Below are 17,860 nucleotides of genomic sequence, written 5' to 3' on the forward strand. Positions count from 1 at the left end.
TAGCCAGGATGGCTCCTGATACCACATTAGACCCATCTTGGGTCTAATAAATGGCATATGACTTAGTCCTCTTATAATCGTGCATGTCTATGTGTTGTGCTGAGGAGAGTTCTAGAGCTATGGTATCCAAAATGGTGATATCTTAACTTCATTATAAGAAAGGAATTAGGATTTACTTATATTGAATACTCAGATTGGCATTGCTACCATTATTCAGTATCTATGTCAGAAGGTCTCATGCCATCTAAGATTTACAAGATATCTCAAGGGAAGGGTAAGAATTCCAGAACTGGAAACTCATTTATTTGCTTTCAAAACATTGCAATGCATTGCAATTTACACATGCCCAGATTAGTGCGTTAATGAACCATATTTCTTAGTTTAATTAAATAAACCCTGACAAAATGGAAATGTGGCATAATAAATATTTTTCAAAGAAACTTTGAGCTGAAGATCATACTAATAACATAAACCCAAACGGACAACACTAAGGTGGCACCTCTCCTATTTCTGGTATGAACTTTTCATCAGCCATTGATTTATCGGGTAAAATCAGTGGTTATCTACATAGTTTGACAAAAGCAGTTGTCCAAAAAACAAAATAAAACAAAACAAAATTATCAAGAAGACTATATGAAAAAAAACTGTTCACGTCCATTATCATTAATAATAATATCTAATCACAAGTGTATATTTTGCATTGAGAAATTAGTGAATCACAAGGAACATATACATAATTTATAGATAAGTAAACTTACATATGTTTGGATACAACCTCCAACATTTTTTTTGTAATGTGGTATGTGAGCAAAAAAATTGGAGACAGTGGTCTAGAGTTTCTGCTTCTTATACTGAGTCTGGCTCTGGGTAGACTCTTGGAGACTCAATCTAAGAATTGCTTAAGGCAGAAAAACCCTTTCCCTACACACGGTTTCCCTTTCTGTTCCTTGGGCTTAACCCGATTCCTCCTTCTCTGTTTTGTACCTAGTTTTTCAGTTCTAAATCATTCCAGTATTCCTAGCCTCACCTCTATATAATCAGTTATGTTTACTCATTAAAACCTTCTTATAGCAGTTTTATAGTCTGACTTTTGACACTAATATATTTCTTCAAAGTGGCTCTGACTCCTTTTCTTAGAACATAATTGGATTTCAACATAATCTTATAAAGTAATGACTTCTTTAAGAATAAGGTCACAAAGTTTTGCTTGGCTAGATTGTATTTGCTGAATTGAAAAATATTTGTTCTTTTGGGCTCATAGTATAATTTTTTTAAAAAGAAGCCCTCTAATAAAGTTGAATTATACCCAGATTGAGATAAATGGTGACACAATTAACAGCAAAGCCAAAAACCATCCAGTTAAATGGATTCAAAAGAACTCTAAGATATCCTCCCCAAATAACATATCGTGGCTTTGTTGTTTATAAATTGAGACTTTTTCTGTTGTGCGCAAGGAAAAACTAAACTCAAAGTAAATTTAGAAGAAAAATTGACTCATATAACTAAACTTTTCAGGGAGGTATTTGGCATCAGGATCAAGGTGCTCCAGCCAGGTCATGAGGAATTTGTCTCTATCTCTTGGTTCTGCCTCTATGTTAGGGTTGTTCTCAGCCAAGTTCTTCCCAAATGCTTAGAAAGATGGGCACCAAAAGCTCTACACCTGAATCTTGCTAGCTTGACTATCCCAGCAGGCAAACACTCTTTTCCAATAATTTCAGTTAATATCTTGAAGTTAACTACTATTGGCCAGGCCTGGGTCATCTGCTTTTCCATGGAATCAAGTGAATGGCATTGGCCTCATGCAAACCACATAAACTGGGAATAATGGAGAGGTTGTTTTCTGAAGGGCATTATTTCCAAAGGAAGGGGCAATGGACTGTCTGAGATTTAGCTTCCTTGTTATGGCATCACATGGGCTGAATATTGCTGGCTCCTTTGGGGTTGGTCTATTGCTTTTATTGTTCGAGTGGTTCTGTTACCTACAAGCTTCTAAGCTTTTGTTGAAAACAGGGCTTTGCTCTTCTTGTTTTCATTGTGTCCTAGATAGTAGAAACAATGAATGCGAAATAATAAATCATCTTGAGCTCATCAGGCTCATTCTGTGTCTCTCTTTCTCTCACCCTTTACATGATAAATATCAAAGGAAAGATTCTATTTCTTAGTATGGAGGCTGAATTCTAAGATTTCACTGTGGGAACTGTACAGCATCATAAGGAGTTAAGGACTTAATTTTTTTTTTTTAATATATAGAGGCTCATCAGATCCACAAGGGCTAGTCATGACCAGAAAAAACAATTGATGGGAAGTCAATATTCTCTCTTTCTTGTCTTAGAGACTAGAACTAAGATTTTTACCACCTCTCCAGAAATCCCCTATCTCTCCTTCTACCTCACTCATTACAGTGGGTCCTCATACAACCAGGAACATGAAATATATTCTAAAGTCTGAAAGATCGAAAAAGACTGTAAACTTCTGGAATCAGGGATAGGCCCAGCTCCAACAGCCACAGCCAGTGGAGCACACTTTTCATAGCGTAATATGTAAAATGCAATAGTGAAGATATTTCTGTTATTCATTAGGATCCAGTCAAAGAAATGCTGAATGGGGCTGATGCTATGTAGTTGGCAAGAAGGTCCCCTGGCCCTGGTGTACTGCTGATAGCTGTCTTGTTGTCAGTGAAAGGAGTGGGGGGTGGGGGAAGGGCAGTTATTACCAATGTTTTCACCCTAATTTAGTCCAGATTGAACATATTATGGTACAAATGTTAATGTGTCATGAACACAGAATTATTGACAATTCTCAGCAGTGGCTGAAGCGTGCACAGGATGCTGAACACTACTCCTTCCGTTGACATTTTGCAAATACCCTGAAGTGAGTGTGGGAAAGAGGGAGAAGGGTCAGGAGATGAGATTATCATCACAGGGATTTTTCCTACCTGTCCAAGCTGTCACTTGTTAATTGTATTCAGCTCTTGTCACCATTAGTAAAAAAGGGCGACTGGAATTATAAATATGAAAACTTCCAGCTTTTTAATTCATTTGTAACCAAAGACGTGATCAGCACAACTGGGTTTGCATTTTAAATAGCTTTTTTGGCATCCTTCCACCACCTAATACAATGCAGATAATTCCCTGACAGCGTGCCAGAGATAATGCAATTATCATTGAGTTTCCTTAGACATGTTTTGTATTATCTACTTAAAAGAATCCTATTTCCTTGCTGTAATCTAATCTAATTTGGACCTATCTTAAATGAGACAGATAGTTTAAAGACAAAAGGATAAACTAAGGAAGGGCTAAGGTACTTGCTACTTCTGCCTCCCCTGTGAGACAGCAACATCTTCCACATAATTGGTGTCACTAAGGAGACCACAGTTCCCAGCTCTGCATTGCATCATCATGTCCTGAGGGACATCTTGGTAGCTTCAAACTATTTCTATGGATGTTTCCATTTATTATACTCATAGGAAGAGATCTTGAGGGGATACTTATTTCATTTTCCTCCTTCCAGGAGGGACTCCACTGGAACTCTTCCGAGTGACCCTGTCTCAAGTTTACAAACTCCATGTGAGAAAGATCCATCAGCCTCTCTGCTGCACCCAATATTTCATAGCAGTGCCCATTACCTTTTTCTCTCAGCAAATTCTTCTTTATATCTGACCATTGTTACTGACAGTGTAACTTAGTGCTCATTTTTCCTCAATGGAGATTTATAATACTATCTTCCTCTTCATGTAGTAATGCCTTGTAATTTCTGGAAACCACAATCAAGTCACTCTTTGGTCCTCCCTGACAAAACTGCTCAATTTCCTTAATTTTTTTCCTTTTAGGCTTCAGTGTTGAATATTAACCAGCTATCTGCTCTCCTTGGTCCCTGCCTGGTTCTCTACATGCTCTGAATTTGTGGAGCCCAGAATTGGTCTCTACTGTCAGTCAGATTAGGTGCAAACTGGGACTGCTGGGCAGGCAGGGACAGACCAGTGTGACTAAGAATCATGCTGCTAGATACAATGACCTGCAAGGTAAAATCGTGCAACTTCTTATTTTGGGCAACACCAAAATGAGCTTGGAGAATTGCATTGTTTGTATTATGAATAACAACATTAATCACAAACCTTCCAGATTCTTGCAGAAAAATGGTTCAGCCACCCACAGCAGAGATGTTTGTGCTTCCCATTCACTTATATGTCACCTCAATGGCAGGCAAGTTCTCACATTGGTCACATAAAACAAGTGCAATGGTTACCATTCCCAGGTAGGTGAGAATTTGGTAGAGCGAGGGTTCAATGTTGCACTCCCCACCAACTTCATTTTCATTAAGCAGGTGAGCAGACTCTAAGCCATGAAAATAATGCCTGGCTCATAGACCTCAGGAACATTTTCGTTTTTAACTGGTCAATTATTTATTTAACAAATACAGATAGTGCTTCTTATATGCCAGGCACTGTTCGAAGCATTTCACGAATACTAAACCATCTGGTCTTCATGACAACCCTAGCAGGTAAGTTACTAATAACAGTCTCATTTTACAGATAAGGAATTGAGGCACGGCATTATTAAATAACTTGTTGAGGTCACACCACTAATAACTGGTAGGACAGAAATTGAAACCCAGGCAGTTTGATTCTAGAACTTGCCTGCTTCACCTTTATAAACTCTGCCTTTTTGACTATTTTCTTCATTCTACCCTCCAAACCTAGCTCTTTCTCAAGACTAAACCTTGGTCTCTCCTAAGCTCTTGTTTTTCCATTGGTTTTCTCTGGCATATTATGTTGTACATAGTGCAAGATTTGGGGAAGGAGGTGACTGGGAGATATTGCCCTGCCTAAATGGTAAGCTCTCTTTTACTTTGTGCACGTTCTTCTTGTGCTTTTTGTTGCCACCTTCATTATGATGAAAGTTTTCTCTCCAGCTGCTTACTCACTTGCTTTCCCGTTGGTAAAAACAGAAAATCTAGTGAGTAATTTTGGCGATTTTGTTAGTTTCTCAGATGTCTGTGATTGGCATAGGCTGTGAGCTCTACACGTTGCTCTGCCTCCATTCTCTGCAGTGCTTATATACCTCAGATGAAACCAAATGAGCCCTAGATCACCTTGAACAGAATCTTGGATGTGGGGAGCACCTTGTTAAAATATAGATTCCTGGCTCCACTCCTGACTCACTGATTTAGAATTTTCAGAAGGGGACCCAGGAATATACATATTAGCAAGCTTCCCTTTAGTAATTCTGATGCATACCTAAGTTTGAGATATATTGCTCCAAGAAACTTTATGAATGGCCAAGCTACAGAATTAACGTGGAGCCTTTATAAAAAATGCAGATGCCCTGGCCCAACACTGGAGTGTTTGTATAATGGTATATTGGTAAATATTTGACAACCATCTCTCTAAAAGAAACAAAAACTGATTTGTAGCATTGACCGGTTTTTATGGTATAAATAATTACACCATGGCTTATTTTAAGCTACATACTTGAAGTCCCTTAACTCAGAGTTGGGAAGACATGTGCACAATTAGTTCTTGCAAGCTAGTACAAGCTGGCACCAGCACCCTGGGTGGGTGAATATGAGATGTGAGTTGGTGTTGGCAGTAACATAAGAAAAGGCAGGTCATTGAATGCAACAGCTATAGGGGGCAGAGCTGGGATATTCTTTCCCTCCAGCTGTCTGTGAAAATTCTGTCGATTTCCAAGGCTAAGCTCAGCTTCACCCTCCTCTGTGAAGCCTTCCCTGTATCATTTTCCCACTTCCAACAGATGTGTCCTTTTCCATTGCCATGCAATGGTTATTGAGGAGATACCATTATTGAGGCATGCTCCTTAGGCATATCTGCCCTGCTTAAAATAGGGGAGCATGGTGCAGAAAAGCATTAGGGCTTTGGAGTCAGACATAAATGAATTCCAACCCCAGCTCTAATATTTATCAGCTGTATAGAGAGTCACCTCTCTAAGTTTCAGTTTCCATAGATGTAAAATGAGGATAAGAAAAATGCTGCAGGTTCATCGTAAAGATTAGTAATAATTTATGGGAAATGCCAGGCACTCATTCAATGCCTGAAAAATGGTGAATATTATTATTCATATATTTGCCCTATATCAAACAAATGCCATTCATACTTTGCATCCTCAATTATTTGATATCAAAAGCAGAGTCTTTAATGTAGCTTTTGCTTTGTCAGTCTTGAATACCATTCCCCCATTCACCTACCCAAAAGGTCAGCATTTGAGCTTTTTCTTTGGTGACTCTCACCATCGTCCCCTACTTTGGCCAGGGCTGCCAACCTATACAGCTCTACATCCTACCACGCTGTAAATGGTTGACTTGCCTGACATCTACTTGCCCCTTCTACCTCACCCTTTTTCTGGCTGTCAGGACTATGAGTAAATGGGAGGGATGAGGTTGGGACCAAGATGGGCCTTTGTACTATGGGACCAGCGTATCAAAACTCACTTTTCATGCACTGTGGTCTGCTTGAGTGGCAGCCAGGCTCAGAGGGCTGATGAAGTGATGAAAAGGTTGTCAAAGAAATAGTCAATATCAATCCATCAGCTCAGCTTGTGGCCTACAGGCAGGAGAGAGCCAGATGTGCCTGGAGTTTGCAAACCTAGGCCTGGGTCCTCCAGGGCCATTGTTACTAGATTGGCATGCTAGGGAATATCCAACCCAACATAACTTTGTGCTGTCTAAATGCTTTCTGGAATGCTCTTATTTAAGCTAGGGCATTATGGAAGACTGCTATTTTAAGTATAATAGTTGTAGGTAGAGCCATTATCTGTGATTAACACCTGTGCAGGAATGAGTTTATCAGGTTAGTCAGTCATTCAATAATACTGAATGAGATTCAGGCAAGTGAGGTTCAAAATTGTGGTCAGGATATATGAGTGGGGGCTGCTTGGGTATCATGTCAGGACCGAGCAGGGGTCAACACAGCACCTGAATAGTAGGGTGTGATGGAAGGGAGGAAATTTAAGTATTGTTGAAAGTAAACTTGGCCATTCAGAAATGGAGGTATTGTGGCCCAGGAGACAAACATTCCAGACTTTGCCGTCTTGCCTCAGGCCGATACTGTGTCCCAGGCTCAGAGCAGCTTCCTGAATTGCTAAGCCAACAAGTGACTTCACTCACTGTTGGCCTGCACTGAGAAAGAGTAGATAATGAGATGACAATATTTGGACATACTTGTATGCACTTGCTGACAGGCCAGAGACTGAGGGAGTTGCTGAGCTGTATTTCAACAGCCTTTTTCAAGGCTCACTCTCCCTACCTGCAGATGCAGGGAAGCTGAGGGATATCACTGAGTCAGAAGTAAGGATTTGAGTTACACTGAGGGAAGTCAGTGCTGACTTAAGCAGAGTGGTGAGGGCAGGTACCTAGGATTATGACTGTCTTTGATTTGACTTCTTCCCTGCCATACCCACAAGTTCAAATGAACCATTTGTATTTTAATTCTAACACATTGAAGTCTGTGAGAGATGTGGGGTTTCTTCTTTTTTAATTTTAAAATGTTTAACTGACAAAATTATATATATTCAAGGTGTATGCCACGATGATTTGGTATATGTATAATTATGAAATGATTATCACCATTAAATTAGCATATCCACTTAAAATCTGCTCTCTCATCAAATTACAAGTAGACAATACAGTATTATTAGCCATAGTCATCATACTGTACATTAGATCCCCAGAACTTATTCATCTTATAACTGCAAGTTTGTACCCTTTGACCACCATCTCCCTATTTCCCTCACAGCCTAGCCTCTGGAAACCACAGTTCTATACTCTATTTCTTTGAATTCAATTTTTTAGATTCTACATATAAGTGAGATCATACAGTATTTGTCTTTCTGTGTCTGGCTTATTTCACTTAGTGAGATGTGTTTTTTTCTATATATAATTCTAATTTTGTCTCAACAAGATCTGATTAGCTGGGAATTATCTCAGAAGAAAATTTCAAATCAGTTTACTAAAACCAAGTAACTGCACCCAGAGTCTTCCCTCACTGACTTTCCTAATAAAGACAAAACACCATATACCCAACTCTTTCTGGGGTGAGTGAAACTTGACATTTATGCCAAAAAAGGTGTAACCTCTACAGAAAAAAAAGTGCCTCTGTAAGGATTCAAGATCATTAATCCTAATTCAGCCTACTAATTATCTTGTCCACTCCTATCCAATCTCTCAAGAGATGATGTTTTGTTTATTACATCCCTCCTGTTGGAGGTGCTAGGTCATTCTATTCCACTCCGTGTTTACTGAACATCTGTTATGTGCCAGGCACTGTCCAGGCATGGAGGCTAAAAACACAAATAATTATAATAGTTACCATTTGTTGAGTACTGACTATGTGCCATGTACTTTAGATGTATTACATTTTAAATCCTCCCAACATCCCTATGCAGATAGATACTATTATCATTGGCATTTTACAGATGAGGAAACTCATGCACTGAGAGATAACTTGCTCATGGTCAGAAGTGATAGAAGAAGAACTTTAAACCTAGTTTTCTATGGTTCCATAGTCAAAGTTCTTATTGTATCACGATATTACTGTGATAAGGACTTTGCCTTATCTCATGTGATCTTTGAAAAAACCCTATAAGGTAGGGTTATTATGCCCATTTTACAGATTAGAAAACTGAGGCTGAGAAGAGTTCTGTGACTTGTCTGAGGTCAGATGAGGAACAAGAGGTAAAATTGGGATTTGAGCCCTGAGCATCTGACTCCAGAGCATATGTGCTTAACCACTATGTTCCACTGCTTCCACAAAAGCAATGCATGATTATTGCATGGGAATAGAGAGGTGAATAATACCTATCAGTGACAAAACAGAGCAAACTAAAACCAGAAGCCCAGGTAGATGAAGTTGAGGTTAGCAGATATTGTAATTCAAGTGGATCAGTGGAATGCCAGAAAGGTTACCCCAGATAAGGAGCAGAAAAGTAGCTACCCGAAGTTAAGACACAGGAAGGATAGCCATACATGTCAGCTAAAGCATATAGCAGCATAGATACCCTCAGGAAAAAAAGTCATTTCTGGTATTCTCACAGAACTCAGGAGATCTGGGTCCTATTCGAAGCTTTACTATCCCCTTTCTGGGTGATAATAGGTAAGTTAAGTCTGTCTTCTCTTTGAGACTCAGTTTTTTCATCTGTAAAGTCATAACTATAGTTCCTGCTCTGTTTATCTTGTGGGGTATTGTGAGGTTAAAAGATAATCATAGATATCAAAGTGTTATTCAAATGTTTTCATTTGTATTGACTTTTGAAGTTATTATTATTAGACTGATTTTCTATATTTTTTTACATCATATAGCCACAGACTGAGTTTATTTGACTCTTGGTGATTATAACTGACCCAAGTGGAGTCACCAGTTGCCTTTTGATGTACCTATTAATGAGAGTTAACAATTATTCAATAGCTATCTCGCTGGGACCTCATGCTGAGCTATCTAGGCATAAGGCAGAGCTGATTTTCAGTCATTTTTACTATTGACTTTAGTTTTTCAACTTGCACGTTTGGTTAGTGTAGGGGAGACTGGAGTGGGCTTTCCTGAATCTGACAGAAAATTCCCTTCTTTCCATCTTGCTTTTGTTCCTTGAAGTGTTAGCCATGATTTTTCTTGCCTCCTCATCCAAGTTATAATTTTTAGGAGACTAGGCACTTTCCCTGAAGTTTCATTTCCTACTCTAACTCCACCTTCCCCACTCCTTAAGGAAAGCTAAGCTAAGTCCTAACATACTCACCCTATGTTAGACCTGATTCACAGGAAAGGAGGATGCAGATGGCATTACAGCCACTATCACCACAATTCATGAGGCAGAGGGAAGATGGTCAACCATTCACACAGTCCCAGCTTATTTGGGACCAAGAAGCAGTAACAGTGCTGTAGGATTGAATCACCCCTTTAGATTCAAAAGAACATTGATGCATCCTGGTGGGTATAAAAGGGAGAAGAGGCTTCACTTCCTTTTCCCACTGGTCATCTCGATCACCCACCAACATCTGCCAAGAGAGTGTCAACTCATAGAAAGGTCACAGTGCATAGTGGTGAGCATAGGTGGGCATAGTGGGCATAGGTGAGCACATGGAAGAAAGGATGCTCAAGAAAGCAGCCAATATCCATCTGCTCCAGATTGGTTAGTAGATTTATCCTGTGGTTATAACTGACTCAAACCTGTCTTTTGGACTATAGGTTTTGAAGGCTAGACAGAGCTCAGAAGAAGTCTAAACACATTTTTCTGGCCCAGTGTCCATGGACTCTAAAGCCAAGCCCTATTATATCTCTTGAGGCAAAGAGAGGACCTTCTACGCTCAATCTAGGCATGACTGAGCTCCTAGATGTCTCATAGGGAGTCATCTGTTTGCTACTGAAAAAAAATAATAGCAGAGGCAATGTTGGACTTTTCAAATATTTCTATTGTAAACCAACAACTTTAATTTTATTTATTGGAAAATTTTCTCAACAGTCATGATGATCCATTGCTTGTGACTTTGGAATTAGATACCTACCCCCTAATGGCTCTGTGACTTTGGGCAATTCACCTAGTCTTTCTGAGCTGTAGTGTTGGTTTTGCCTTATCCAACAGAGTTAATAGTGCCCTTCTCACAGATATGCAATGGGATTAAGTGCATACATAAAACAGCCAGTATAGTGCCCTGCTACAGAGTAGAAATGCAATAAGTACCAATTCCCTGGCCCTCATTATTTTAACATTGTTTGGCAAGATGACATGGATACTTATTTGCCTTAAAAATAAAAACAAAAACTTTCTGCAACAAATAGTAAATGGTTGGCTTGTTAGCCAACATACTCTACCTTCTGTAGCTGAAGGGGCAGATAGTCTGCAACCTCATATACTCCTGTCCCTTTCTTTGTTTCTTCTGTTGAGTCATCAGCCCTGTACAAGTAGCGCACAGCTATGGATGAGAGAAACCAGTAAGTCTGAGAATTAAATATGAGTTCATGTAGAATAGTTAAATTTTCTGGGGGTAGAGGTCATACTCCTCCACTGCAGTGACACCATCATTAACACTATATATCCCTGGGGACCAGGAGCCCCTAGGTTTTTGGTCTAAATGTAAGAGTGCTGTCTCCATAGTTACGATCAGCTACAGAACTAGAGGTCAACTTGCCAAGGTTTGTGATTTTCACAGGCTGTACTTGGGTCAAGGGCTGCAAGCCATGAGTCATCCTTGTATCCCACCCACCCACCTGTACTCACTCCTCCTTTTCCTCTGTCTTTGCCAGAGCAAATGAGTAGCTGGAGAGAAGCCAAGTTGAGAGCTTTCTTTTTATACTCTAGAAAATCTGGTTTTGAATTCCTACTTCTAGCAGGTGGGATCAACAGCACTCCCCCCAGTAAAATAAGAGCCTGAATGACTTGATTTATCACTGTCAAATTTCACAATTTCATTATGATCAATTTGTGCTAGGTGGAGCAAAAAAGGGGCAAAGTACACAGTAGAGCATTTGTAATTTTGGACTGCTTAAATTCACCTTGGCCTTAAGGTTTGGGTAGTATTTATCAAGTGGGAGGGTAGACTTGGCTTCTTAGATGTGTTTGGGGCTTCTGCTCTCAGAGCTTATGATTTAGACTTGCTGTTTTCAGGATTCAGGTACCTTTCCTTTTCTCTCTCTCTCTCTCTCTCTCTCTCTCTCTCTCTCTCTCTCTCTCTCTCTCTCTCTCTCTCTCTCTCTCTCTCTCTCTCCTTTTTTACCCCAAGTTGTTTCTGGTAGCAAAACAAATATCATCAAGGTATGCTCATAGAATTACTTGCCACAGATTGTTTCATACTCAAATGAATAGACATTTTATTTGTGGGTTCTTTAAGACTTCCCACTTGTCCTCCATAGCCAATTGATGTCAATGGACTCAATCAAAGACAAATGGCAAATAGCTATCCTAGGCAAGAATACAGCCTCCTTCACGGCAAGTACCAACACCATATCCCAAATATGAGTCAAACCTGAGCCTAGAGTCTACTCAATAAAGGATAGTGGACTTCAGTTTTTAAGCCTGAAGTTCTGGGCTGCCTCTGCTAAGTTTCCAGAATATCTTTAGTGCTTCATATCAGCCATGTTCCTTTGGTTTGGGCCCAAAACAACTTCCCTGATTTGCTTCACTAGCGAGACTGTTGTCTGCTTTAGAGGCAGCATAGGACTCTGTGTCTTCTGTGAAGGCAAGTTTGACCACACGACCTGTGATGGATTGAGTCCCAAAGCTCTAAAATATTTCCTCTGAAATGATTGGGCAATATTTTTAGTTCTTGTGACTCAAACAAAAGTACAAATATTAATTTTATCCAATAAAAATGCCCTGGCAATTCAGAACTCTACAAGATCTAGCCAAGACCTCACTAAAAAGTTGGGCCTGGCACCCTTCCCAGAAGGTCAACAGACTGGCTTTATTGTGGTGCATCAAGGAAGGAGCCATTTCTGAGGCAAAGATTCTGACTTTGCTCTTACTCTGTCCTTGGCTATTTAAATCTGGGAAATATTATCATGTGCATATTGGGAAATCTCAGCTCCTAAGCGTCTACTTAGAGTAAAGCTGAGGAAATGATCCATTTTAGAGCTGTAAATGTTTGTGGAAATAGCTCCTTCCAAGTACTCATATGGAGTCCCAGGCTGTACCAAATGCTTTTGGCAACCAAAAAAATTGCTTTGGAGTTGAGGTGGGAAAGAGATGAAGAGAAGAGGAAAAGTGTGAAACAATTCAGACTGCAATGTTGGCCCAAGTGCCAGGGAAGGGAAGAGAATGATTTGAATGAACCTAGCAGCTCACCTTAGCAGCTTTATTTTTTATTTATTTATTTATTTTTTGGTTCAGGAAACCCAGTGTCACAACAGCATTCTCTGATATATGGTTTGCCACTTCCTATCTGTGTGATCTAAACAAGTGATAGAACCTTTATCAGTCCCAGTTTCCTCATTTATAAAATAGAAATAATAGTATCTACCTCACAAGGTTATTATGAGGATTAAATGTCCTTCCTTTCTCCTCTCCATGATACAGTACCTGCTCCTCACTCCTAGGTACACCATTATATATACTACCCTTTTAAAGAAATTCAAAGGCAGAGAAATTCATGTCTGGAATCAAACCAGGGCCCATATAAGGAATCAGTAGAAGCATCAGAGACAAACTGTGGGTCAGGAGCCAGGACTATGAAGTGGATAGTACTGTTGTAGGCAGAATAATGGGCAAGATAATAGGCAAATCAGTACTGTTGTAGGCAGAATAATCCCCCACCTCAAACAAAAATGTCCATATCCTAATCCCTGGAATACATGAATATGTTACCTTACATGGCAAAAGGGGTTTTGGACATGTGATTGAGTTAAGGATTTTGAGATGGGGACACTATCCTGGATTATCTGGATGGACCTGATGTAGTCTCAAGGGTCTTTATAAGTGGGGGCCAGAGGGTCAAATGCAGAAGACAACATGGTGACAGAAGCAGTAGTTGGAGCGATATAATTGCTGGCTTTGAAGATGGAAGGGGGTGATAATCGAAGAAAAGTAGGCAACTCCTAGAAACTGGAAAAAAGGCAAGGAAACTGATTCTCACCCCAAGCTTCCAGAAAAGAACCAAAGAACTCCTGAATTAAATGGCCTGTAGTAAATCATTCTAGATTTCAGGACAATCTCCTGTTCTCTTGATTAGGACTAACTGTCTGTAGTGTGAGGTTGGCCGCCAAGATGGTTTTATTTCAGGGGCATCAAGAAAAATTGCCCTGCTCAGAAGAATCCACATGAGAGTCACAAAGGTAAGTCTTACTTGTGTGCTTTGTTGAATGAGTGGAAAAATTAGATAGTGGCCTATGGCTATGGAGGAGAGTGGTTTGCAACATGGCCACTCCACTTGTACAATTCACAGGATGTGCAGGGACTAGACTTGCCCTGGGAATTGCCTGGATCAGGGTAGGGACCTTCATCTTGACATCCCTTCCAGCTGAGTGGCCTCTGTGAAGGACAAGTTCACAGGCAAGTATTGCAGTCGTGTGTGGGGGGGTGATGACTACTATTAGCTAATTGGTAATTTCTCTAAGGATTAGCTCCTGCATTACTCTAGTTTAAGTACAAAATAAAAGAGGAAAACAGATTTTTTCTTCCTCCAAGCCTTTACATCCCTATTGTTAACATCCTATCAAACTTTAAGGGGAAATTAGTCTGAGCATTGCTATAATGGAGGCACATATTCTACACACATTTCTATTATAGTTCCTTTTTAATATATTTTACTACTAAACTTGCCTGTGTTTTATTCAAGAATATATACTCAGCACCAAGTGTAGAGAAGGGCACTTACCACATTCCTTGGGAATGAATGAGGAATGATTTGTGCAGAGAGTCAAATGATGCTAAGTGTGTCTCCCTAAAATTGAGACATGTGGAAAGCTAAAAGCCATGTTCTATTGAGGGAATTTGTCCTGCTGCTCTAGGGTTAGGAAGGTGGCCCACTACAGATCACTTCTTCAGAGAAAATCATATTTTACTAACAAGGCTCCTACTACAAAACAAATGTATTCTTTGCCTTCCATGGAGACATTTGGAAAATACAGAAAAAATGTAAAAAATAGCACTCATCTCCCCCAAACCCTGTAATTAACTATTAGCATTATGTCCTATTTGGTTCTAATCTGTTCTTAGGCAATATAACATTAATGCTAAGCTAAAGTCCTCTTTAACTACCACCCCAGTCTCATTCCCCTCCATACTAAAGACAAGCAGTAGATGTCATACTTTTATGTACATCACCATAAACAATGGATATTCATTTTTGTACATATGATGTTTATATTTATGTAATCATCATCATACTTTAATTATCATTCCGTAGCTTACTTTTAACATTCACCATTGTTTTTTTAGATATGTCCGTGATGATATATACAGGTCTAGTTCATTTTTATGTTCCATCTTAAAACTTTATTAAAATTAATTATTCTGTTCCCCTCTTGAAAGACAACTAGGTTGTTTTCACATTCATTGCTATTACAAAGGGTGCTGGAATGTCCTTTTTTTTTTCAGATAAGATGGAATAGCCCATTCCTCCCATGCTTTCCCTTTTATAAGTAAAAAATGCTTGGACTTAACATAACAAACTATCATAATAAGACCCTGAAAGCAGGAAAGGAGAAGGCAGACTGCCTTATGAACCTGTGGACTTGAGGCACAACACACCAATGATTTTGCTTGTTTACTTTTTACCTCTTATATATCCCAGATAGGGTGCTTCAGTAGCACCAACCTGGAACAAGGCACAGACAAAAAAGCTCCAAGAAGACCCTGTTCTCCCTAAATAAAGCACTGTAACATGGTGGCCTAAAGACAGAAAATCTGTTTGGCCATAATTGCCCTATTACAGCTAACTACCAGTGGAAAACCATACCCCATCCCATGGTATCAGTGAGGCCAAGCATTGAGAAGCAGTAACAAGAAACTGATCTTCCATCCCCCCTCCCATTTTGCAGAAGCAAGCGACTATACTCAAATTCCTCCACTGGGAAACAGATTGTCCACCATACCCTCATTTGGTGAAAGCAGGTGGTGGTACTCTGAGTCCTCTACTTAGGTGGTATTGATAGGCAGAGTGGGAAGCTGATTATCTACTTCCCCATTCCTCCACCCCATCATGTTCTGCTTTGCAGAAGTAGCTGATATTCTGGTTCCATCCCTGGCCTGGTAATGTTGGCAGGGCTAAGTAATAGGGAGCTGATTTTCCATCCCCTTACCTGGCAGAAGCAGGTCGCACTCATAGTCCTTGTCAGGGTAGTGTTAGTGGGGTTCAGTGGGGAGGTGGGCTTCCATCCCTGCCTAACATCAACAAGGTGAGATGAGAAGGAACAAAGTGGAGCTAGTCCACCCACCCGCATGGCAGCAGGGCCCAATGGAGAACTGAGTCTTCATTACTACTGAGCAACAATGAGACAGGATGATGGGGTGTAGGGCAGCGCCAAGTAGGCATTCTGTTTTTCTCCTTGATGCTAGCTTGGTCCAGAGGGAAACTGAACTTCCAACACACATGGTAGCAACAAGGCAGAATATAACTATACAAGGTGGTAAGAGTTGGCTTTCTATTTCCTCCCCCATCCTTGGTGCAAACATCCTAGGGTTGTGCTGAGCTTACACACCCACTGGATATGAGTTGGTACCCCAAATTCACTAGGAAGATGTCAATAGGACCAAATACGGGAACTGAACTTCCACCTCACCATCTCCAATGGGGCAGTGTGATTTATCCTCCACTTTTGTTATGGGAATATTAACAGGCCCAGATAGAAACTGAACATCCATTCCTACCCATACCTGTACAGTATACTTAAACATGGTGACTGCCTGCTGTAAAGAAGGTTAAATAGGGTCCAGAGTTTCACAGTGCAATACCCAAATATCCCAGGATATAACTGAAAATCACTCATTATATCAAGAACCAGGGAAATTATAACTTGAATTAAAAAGATAGTCAATGGACATCAACAATGAGATTATTCAGGTGTTGGAATTATCTGACAAAGATTTTAAGGTAGCAATCATAAAAATGCTCCAATGAGCACTAACAAACACTTTTAAAACAAATATTTCAGCAAAGGACTAGAAAATATAAAGAAGAACCAAAGGGATATTATAGAACTGAAAAGTACAATAACTCAAATAAAAAAAGCTCCCTGGAGAGGTTCAATAGTGGATTGGCGATGAAAGAGTAGAGAATCAGTGAACTCAAAGATAGATCAATGGAAATTACCCAATCTGAACAATAGACTGAAAAATATAAAAAAAAATAGACTGAAAAATATAAAATGAACAGTGCCTCAGGGACATTGAACAATAATAAAAGATCTAAGATTTGTGTTATCAGAGCCTTAGAAAGAGAGGAGAATGAGTGGAGGCTGAAAAATTTATTTGAAGAAACAGTGGCTAAAATGCATCATAGCTTAGCCTACGCCTACCTTAAATGTACTCAGAATGATTACATTAGCCTACAGTTGGGGAAAATCATTTAACACAAAAACTATTTTATAATTAAGTGTTGAATATCTCATGAAATTTATTGAATACTGTACTGGAAGTGAAAAAAAGAATGGTTGTATGGGTACCTGAAGTATCATTTCTATTGAATGCATATCACTTTTGCACAATTGTAAAGTTGAAAAATTGTAAGTCAAACCGTTGTAAGACAAGGACAATTTGTATTTATATGTAAAAAGTGGACAGGGTTCAAGCTCTATCCAGAAGAATATAAAAGGTATACCCCCATAGTTTCCTACAATAAAAAAACTTCAAAAAATGTGGAGAGGGTAAAAGATCTAAATGGATGTAAGATTTTCTCACTTTACTTGAAGTGGCAAAACGTTAGTATAAGTAGTGTGATATGTCCCATATACATGTATATAATAATAACTAGAGCAACCACTCAAAAAACTATACAAATACATTCTAAATTATACAACTCAATTACATTAATATAAATCAAAATGGAATTCTATTAAATGTTCAAGTGACCCAAAAGAAGGCCTGAGAAGGGGAACAGAAGAATAAGAAACAAAACAAACAAACACCAAGTAATAAAATGGCAGACTTAAGCTCTATACATATGAGTTACTTTAAATGTGAACGGTTTAAATATACCATTTAGAAGACCAAGATTTTCATCATCCCCAAAAGAAACCTGTACCCATTACTAGTCATTCCCTATTCCTACCTTCTTTCCCATTCCTTAGCACTAGGGAAACACTAATTGACCACTAATTGGATTTTCCTATCCTGGACGTTTCTCATAAGTGGAATCATGCAACATGTCTTCCTTGATGAATGGTTTCTTTCACTTAGCATTATGTTTTCAAGGTTCATCCATG

Source organism: Microcebus murinus, chromosome X (genome assembly GCF_040939455.1).
Source record: "Microcebus murinus isolate Inina chromosome X, M.murinus_Inina_mat1.0, whole genome shotgun sequence".
NCBI lineage: Eukaryota > Metazoa > Chordata > Mammalia > Primates > Cheirogaleidae > Microcebus > Microcebus murinus.